Source organism: Elephas maximus, chromosome 1 (genome assembly GCF_024166365.1).
Source record: "Elephas maximus indicus isolate mEleMax1 chromosome 1, mEleMax1 primary haplotype, whole genome shotgun sequence".
Classification (NCBI taxonomy): Eukaryota; Metazoa; Chordata; class Mammalia; order Proboscidea; family Elephantidae; genus Elephas; species Elephas maximus.
The window spans coordinates 216,529,319-216,537,181 of NC_064819.1; positions in this window are offsets into that span (position 1 = coordinate 216,529,319).

Consider the following 7,863-nt stretch of genomic DNA (forward strand, 5'->3'; position numbering starts at 1 on the left):
TAGCTTCATTAACCGGGGCGCTCAGGACAGAAGTGGCTCCTGTCCAGGCATAAACTGTCCATGGACCTTGAGCACCTTTCCCTTCTGCATGGACCTGTGTGGGCCTATTTCGGGAGAATAGGCCCTTGTTGACAAACTCCAACCATTTCAGCTGTGCGGTGGAGAGGTGGGTGTTTGATGTTTGACATTGCTTTGCCTATTAAACAAAGTCCTCACCTACCCACAACAGGGACCTAAGGACTGCTAGATCCACTCAGGTCACCCAGCCACCCGAGAGGGGGGCCAAAGATAACTGGTACCTCCCAATCCTTACAAAAAAAACTTTGGGTGACCATGGTCCATCTGCAGAACACACCCACCAGCACGCTCTAGGGAACAGAGACATGTTTTCGTCAGAGACACTTGGGGTCAGTACTCAACCCCCTGCCTTGTTCAGAGCATGACCCCCTGCTGCAATCAGATACGGGTATATACACCAATCACCCCTGCCCCTCTAAGACTGTAGGACAGAGCCTGTACCACACACTTGATATCAGCAACCTGGAAACCTAAGCTGAATTCATACAAGAAAACTGAATGGACTCCTAGACTGATATACCTGGTAACAGCTCTAGCCAGCTGGGGACAGGACACTAGAACTCCAAAGGCGAAAATAATCAAGCTAACTCACTCAAGCAACTCAAGGGGTATACCAAAACAAAACAAAGCAAGCAGCTATGACACAGTAAGCAAGTATAAACTAATACAATGACTTATAGATGGCTCGGAGACAACAGTCAATATCAAGTCACATAAAGAAACAGACCATGATCACCTCAACAGGCTCTGAAAACAAAGAATCCAGGAATCTTTTAGATGAAAGTGCATTCCTGGAAATACAAGATGCGGAATACAAGAGTTTAATATATAGAACCCTTGAAGATATCAGGAAGGAAATGAGGCAATATGCAGAACAAGCCGAGGAACACACAAATAAAGCAACTGAAGAAATTAGAAAGATTATTCAGGAACATAATGAAAACTTTAATAAGCTGTGAAAATCCATAGATAGACAGCAATCAGAAATTCAGAAGGTTAACAATAAAATTACAGAATTAGATAACTCAATAGAAAGTCAGAGGAGAGAATTTAACAAGTAGAAGCTAGAATTTATGAACTCGAAGATAAATCACTTGGCACTAATATATTTGAAGAAAAATCAGATAAAAGAATTAAAAAAAAAATGAAGAAACCTTAAGAATCATGTCAGACTCTATCAAGAGAAATAACCTACGAGTGATTGGAGTACCAGAACAGGAAGGGATGACACAAAATACAGAGGGAATTGTTGGGGATTTGTTGACAGAAAATTTCCCTGATATTGTGAAAGATGAGAAGATATCTATCCAAGATGCTCATCGAACTCCACATAAGGTAGATCTTAAAAGAAAGTCACCAAGACATATTATAATCAAGCTTGCCAAAACCAAAGATAAAGAGACAATTATAAGAGCAGCCAGGGATAAAAGAAAAGTCACCTACAAAGGAGAGAGCCAATAAGAATAAGCTCGGACTACTTGGCAGAAACCATGCAGACAAGAAGGCAATGGGATGACATATTTAAAAAACTGAAGGAAAAAAATTGCCTGCCAAGAATCATTTATCCATCAAAACTGTCTCTTAAATATGAAGGTGAAATTAAGACATTTCCAGAAAAACACAAGTTGAGGGAATTCATAAAAAACAAACCAAAACTACAAGAAATACTAAAGGGAGTTCTTTGGTTAGAAAATCAATAATATCAGGTATCGACCCAAGACTAGAACACTGGGCAGAGCAACCAGAAGTCAGCCCAGACAGGGAAATCCAAAAAATCAAAGCAAGATTTTAAAAAAAAAAAAAAGCCCAACACAGGGTAACAGCGATGTTATTATATAAAAGAAGACAACATTAAAATAATAAAGAGGGACTAAAAAATGTAATAATACGCCTTCCATATGTAGAGGAAGATACGGTGATACAAAGAAATGAAAGTTAGTTTTAAATTTAGAAAAATAGGTGTAAATAATAAGGTAACCACAAAGAAGACAAACTATCCTACTCATCAAAATAAAATACAAGGGAAAAATACAGACGCAGCAGAAACAAAATGAACAACAACAAATATGAGGAAAGGACAATATGTAAAGAAAATCTACTCAGCACATAAAATCAAGTGGGAAAAAGAAACTGTCAACACACAAAAAAAGACATCAAAATGATAGCACTAAATTCATACCTATCCATAATTACTCTGAATGTCAATGGACTAAATGCACCAGTAAAGAGACAGAGAGTGGCAGGATGGATTAAAAAATAAGATCCGTCTATATGCTACCTACAACAGACACACCTTAGACTTATAGACACAAACAAACTAAAACTCAAAGGATGGAAAAAAGTGTATCAAGCAAACAACAATAAAAAAAGAGCAGGAGTGGCAATATTAATTTCTGACAAAATAGACTTTGAAGTTAAATCAATCAGAAAGGATAAGGAAGGACACTATATAATGATTAAAGGGACAGTACACCAAGAAGATATAACCATGTTAAATATTTATGCACCCAATGACAGGGCTGCAAGATACATAAAATAAACTCTATCAGCATTGAAAAGTGAGATAGACAGCTCCACAATAATAGTAGGAGACTTCAACACACCACTTTCAGTGAAGGACAGGACATCCAGAAAGAAGCACAATAAAGACACGGAAGATCTAAATGCAACAATCAACCAACTTGACCTTGTAGACATATACAGAACACTTTCTTTTCTAGTGCACATGGAACATTCTCTAGAATAGACCACATATTAGGTCATAAAGCAAGCCTTAGCAGAATCCAAAACATTGAAATATTATAAACCATTTTCTCTGATCATAAGGCCATAAAAGTAGAAATCAATAACAGGAGAAGTAGGGGAAAGAAATCAAACACTTGGAAACTGAACAATGCCCCACTCAAGAAAGACTGGATTATAGAAGACATTAAGGATGGAATAAAGAAATTCAGAGAATCCAATGAGAATGAAAACACTTCCTATCAGAACTTTTGGGACACAGCAAAAGTGGTGCTCAGAGGCCAATTTATATCAATAAATGCACACATCCAAAAAGAAGAAAGGGCCAAAATCAAAGAACTATCCCTACAGCTTGAACAAATAGAAAGAGAGCAACAAAAGAAACCCACAGGCAGCAGAAGGATAAAATAATAAAAATTAGAGCTGAACTAAATGAAATAGAAAACAGAAAAACAATTGAAAGAATTAACAAGACCAAAAGCTGGTTCTCTGAAAAAAATTAACAAAATTGATAAACCACTGGCCAAACTGAAAAAAGAAAAACAGGAGAGGAAGCAAATAACCCAAATAAGAAATGAGATGGGCAATATTACAACAGACCCAACTGAAATTAAAAGAATCATATCAGATTACTATGAAAAACTACACTCAAACAAATTTGAAAACCTAGAAGAAATGGATGAACTCCTAGAAACACACTACCTACCTAAACTAACACAAACAGAGGTAGAACAACTAAATAGACCCATGACAAAAGAAGAGATTGAAAAGGTAATCAAAAAAACTCCCAACAAAAAAAAGCCCTGGTCCAGACGGCTTCACTGCAGAGTTCTACCAAACTTTCAGAGAAGAGTTAACACCACTACTACTAAAGGTATTTCAGAGCATAGAAAAGGATGGAATACTACCAAACTCATTCTATGAAGCCACCATATCCCTGATACCAAAACCAGGTAAAGACACCACTAAAAAGAAAATTATAGACCTATATCCCTCATGAATGTAGATGCAAAAATCCTCAATAAAATTCTACCCAATAGAATTCAACAACATATCAAAAAAAAAAAAAAAAAATTCATCATGACCAAGTGGGATTCATACCAGGTATGCAGGGATGGTTCAACATTAGAAAAACAATTAATGTAATCCACCACATAAATAAAACCAAAGACAAGAATCACATGATTTTATCAATTGATGCAGAAAAGGCATTTGTCAAAGTTCAACACTCATTCCTGATAAAAACTCTCACCAAAATAGGAATAGAAGGAAAATTTCTCAACATAATAAAGGACATTTATACAGAGCTGAAAGAACTGAAGAAAAAATTCAAGCCTCAAGTTGCAATAGTGAAGTTCTCCATGGGGAAAATATTAAATGATGCAGGAAGCATCAAAAGAAGATGGAAGGCATACACAGAGTCATTATACCAAAAAAGAATCAGTTGATATTCAACCATTTCAAGAGGTGGCATATGATCAGGAACTGATGGTACTGAAGGAAGAAGTCCAAGCTGCTCTGACGGTATTGGCGAAAAACAAGGCTCCAGGAATTGATGGAATATCAATTGAGATGTTTCAACAAACAGATGCAGCACTGGAGGTGCTCACTCATCTATGCCAAGAAATATGGAAGACAGCTTCCTGGCCAGCTGACGGGAAGAGATCCATATTTATGCCTATTCCCAAGAAAGGTGATCCAAATGAATGTGGATATTAGAGAACAATATCATTAATATCACGCACAAGCAAAATTCTGCTGAAGATCATTCAAAAACAGCTGCAGCAGTATATTGACAGGGAGCTGCCAGAAATTCAGGCCAGTTTTAGAAGAGGACGTGGAATCAGGGATATCATTGCTGATGTCAGATGGGTCCTGGCTGAAAGCAGAGAATACCAGAAGGATGTTTACCTATGTGTTATTGACTATGCAAAGGCATTTGACTGTGTGGGTCATAACAAACTATGGATAACACTGCGAAGAATGGGAATTCCAGAACACTTAATTGTGCTCATGAGGAAACTTTACATAGATCAAGAGGCAGTTGTTCGGACAGAACAAGGGGATACTGATTGGTTTAAAGTCAGGAAAGGTATGCGTCAGGGTTGTATTCCTTCACCATACCTATTTAATCTGTATGCTGAACAAATAATACGAGAAAATGGACTATATGAAGAAGAATGGGGGATCAGGATTGAAGGAAGACTCATTAACAACAACCTGTGTTCTGCAGATGACACAACATTGCTTGCTGAAAGTGAAGAGGACTTGAACCACTTACTAATGAAGATCAAAGACCACAGCCTTCAGTATGGATTACACATCAACATAAAGAAACCAAAAATCCTCACAACTGGACCAATGAGCAACATCATGATAAATGGAGAAAAGACTGAAGTTGTCAAGGATTTCATTTTACTTGGATCCACAATCAACAGCCATGGAAGCAGCAGTCAAGAAATCAAAAGACGCATTGCATCGGGCAAATCTGCTGCAAAGGACCTCTTCAAAGGGTTGAAGAGCAAAGATGTCACCCTGAAGACTAAGGTGTGCCTGACCCAAGCCATGGTATTTTCAAATACATCACATGCATGTGAAAGCTGGATAACGAATAAAGAAGACAGAAGAAGAGTTGACGCCTTTGAATTGTGGTGTTGGCAAAGAATATTGAATATACCATGGACTGCCAAAAGAACAAATTTGTCTTAGAAGAAGTACAACCAGAATGCTCCTTAGAAGCAAGGATGGCGAGAATGCGTCTTACATACTTTGGACATGTTGTCAGAAGGGATCAGTCCCTGGAGAAGGACATCATGCTTGGCAGAGTACAGGGTCAGCGGAAAAGAGGAAGATCTTCAACGAGGTGGACTGACACAGTGGCTGCAAGAATAAGCTCAAGCATAACAATGATTGTAAGGATGGGGCAGGACCGGGCAGTGTTTCGTTCTGTTGTGCATAGGGTCGCTATGAGTCAGAACCGACTCGACGGCACCTAACAACAACAACATACAAAGCCAACAGCCAACATCAGCGTAAATGGATAGAGCCTGAAAACATTCCCAGTGAGATTGAGAACCACACAAGGATGGCCTTTATCACCACTCTTATTCAACATTGTGCTGGAGGTCCTAACCAGAGCAATTGGGTACATAAAGAAATAAAGGGCATCCAGATTGGCAAGGAAGAAGTAAAAGTATCTCTATTTGCAGATGACATGATGTTATACATAGAAAACCCTAAGGAATGCTCCAGAAAACTACTGAAACTAATAGAATAGTTCAGCAGAGTTTCGGGATACAAGATAAATATACAAAAATCAGTTGGATTCCTCTACACCAACAAAAAGAACATCAAAGAGGAAATCACCAAATCAATGCCATTTACAGTAGCCCCCAAGAAGATAAAATACTTAGGAATAAATCTTCCCAGAGATGTAAAAGACTTATACAAAGAAAACTACAGTACACTTCTGCAAGGAACCAAAAGAGACTTACATAAGTGGAAGAACATACCTTGCTCGTGGACAGGAAGACTTAACATTTCAAAAATGTCTAGTCTACCAAAAGCAATCTATACATTTAATGCAATTCCCATCCAAATCCCAAGGACATTCTTTTTTTTTTTTTATTAACTTTTATTGAGCTTCAAGTGAACGTTTACAAATCAAGTCAGTCTGTCACATATAAGTTTACATACATCTTACTCCGTACTCCCACTTGCTCTCCCCCTAATGAGTCAGCCCTTCCAGTCTCTCCTTTCGTGACAATTTTGCCAGCTTCCCACTCTCTCTATCCTCCCATCCCCCCTCCAGACAGGAGATGACAACACAATCTCAAGTGTCCACCTGATATAATTAGCTCACTCTTCATCAGCATCTCTCTCCCACCCACTGACCAGTCCCTTTCATGTCTGATGAGTTGTCTTCGGGGATGGTTCCTGTCCTGTGCCAACAGAAGGTTTGGGGACCATGGCCGCCGGGATTCCTCTAGTCTCAGTCAGACCATTAAGTATGGTCTTTTTATGAGAATTTGGGGTCTGCATCCCACTGATCTCCTGCTCTCTCAGGGGTTCTCTGTTGTGCTGCCTGTCAGGGCAGTCATCGGTTGTGGCCAGGCACCAACTAGTTCTTCTGGTCTCAGGATGATGTAAGTCTCTGGTTCATGTGGCCCTTTCTGTCTCTTGGGCTCTTAGTTGTCATGTGACCTTGGTGTTCTTCATTCTCCTTTGCTCCAGGTGAGTTGAGACCAATTGCTGCATCTTAGATGGCCGCTTGTTAGCATTTAAGACCCCAGACGCCACATTTCAAAGTGGGATGCAGAATGTTTTCATAATAGAATTATTTTGCCGATTGACTTAGAAGTCCCCTTAAACCATGGTCCCCAAACCCCCGCCCTTGCTCCGCTGACCTTTGAAGCATTCATTTTATCCCGGAAACTTCTTTGCTTTTGGTCCAGCCCAATTGAGCTGACCTTCCATGTATTGAGTGTTGTCCTTCCCTTCACCTAAATCAGTTCTTATCTACTAATTAATCAATAAAAAACCCTCTCCCTCCCTCCCTCCCTCCCCGCCTCGTAACCACAAAAGTATGTGTTCTTCTCAGTTTTTACTATTTCTCAAGATCTTATAATAGTGGTCTTATACAATATTTGTCCTTTTGCCTCTGACTAATTTCGCTCAGCATAATGCCTTCCAGGTTCCTCCATGTTATGAAATGTTTCACAGATTCGTCACTGTTCTTTATCGATGCGCGATGCGTAGTATTCCATTGTGTGAATATACCACAATTTATTTACCCATTCATCCGTTGATGGACACCTTGGTTGCTTCCAGCTTTTTGCTATTGTAAACAGAGCTGCAATAAACATGGGTGTGCATATATCTGTTTGTGTGAAGGCTCTTGTTTCTCTAGGGTATATTCCGAGGAGTGGGATTTCTGGGTTGTATGGTAGTTCTATTTCTAACTGTTTAAGATACCGCCAGATAGATTTCCAAAGTGGTTGTACCATTTTACATTCCCACCAGCAGTGTATAAGAGTTCCAATC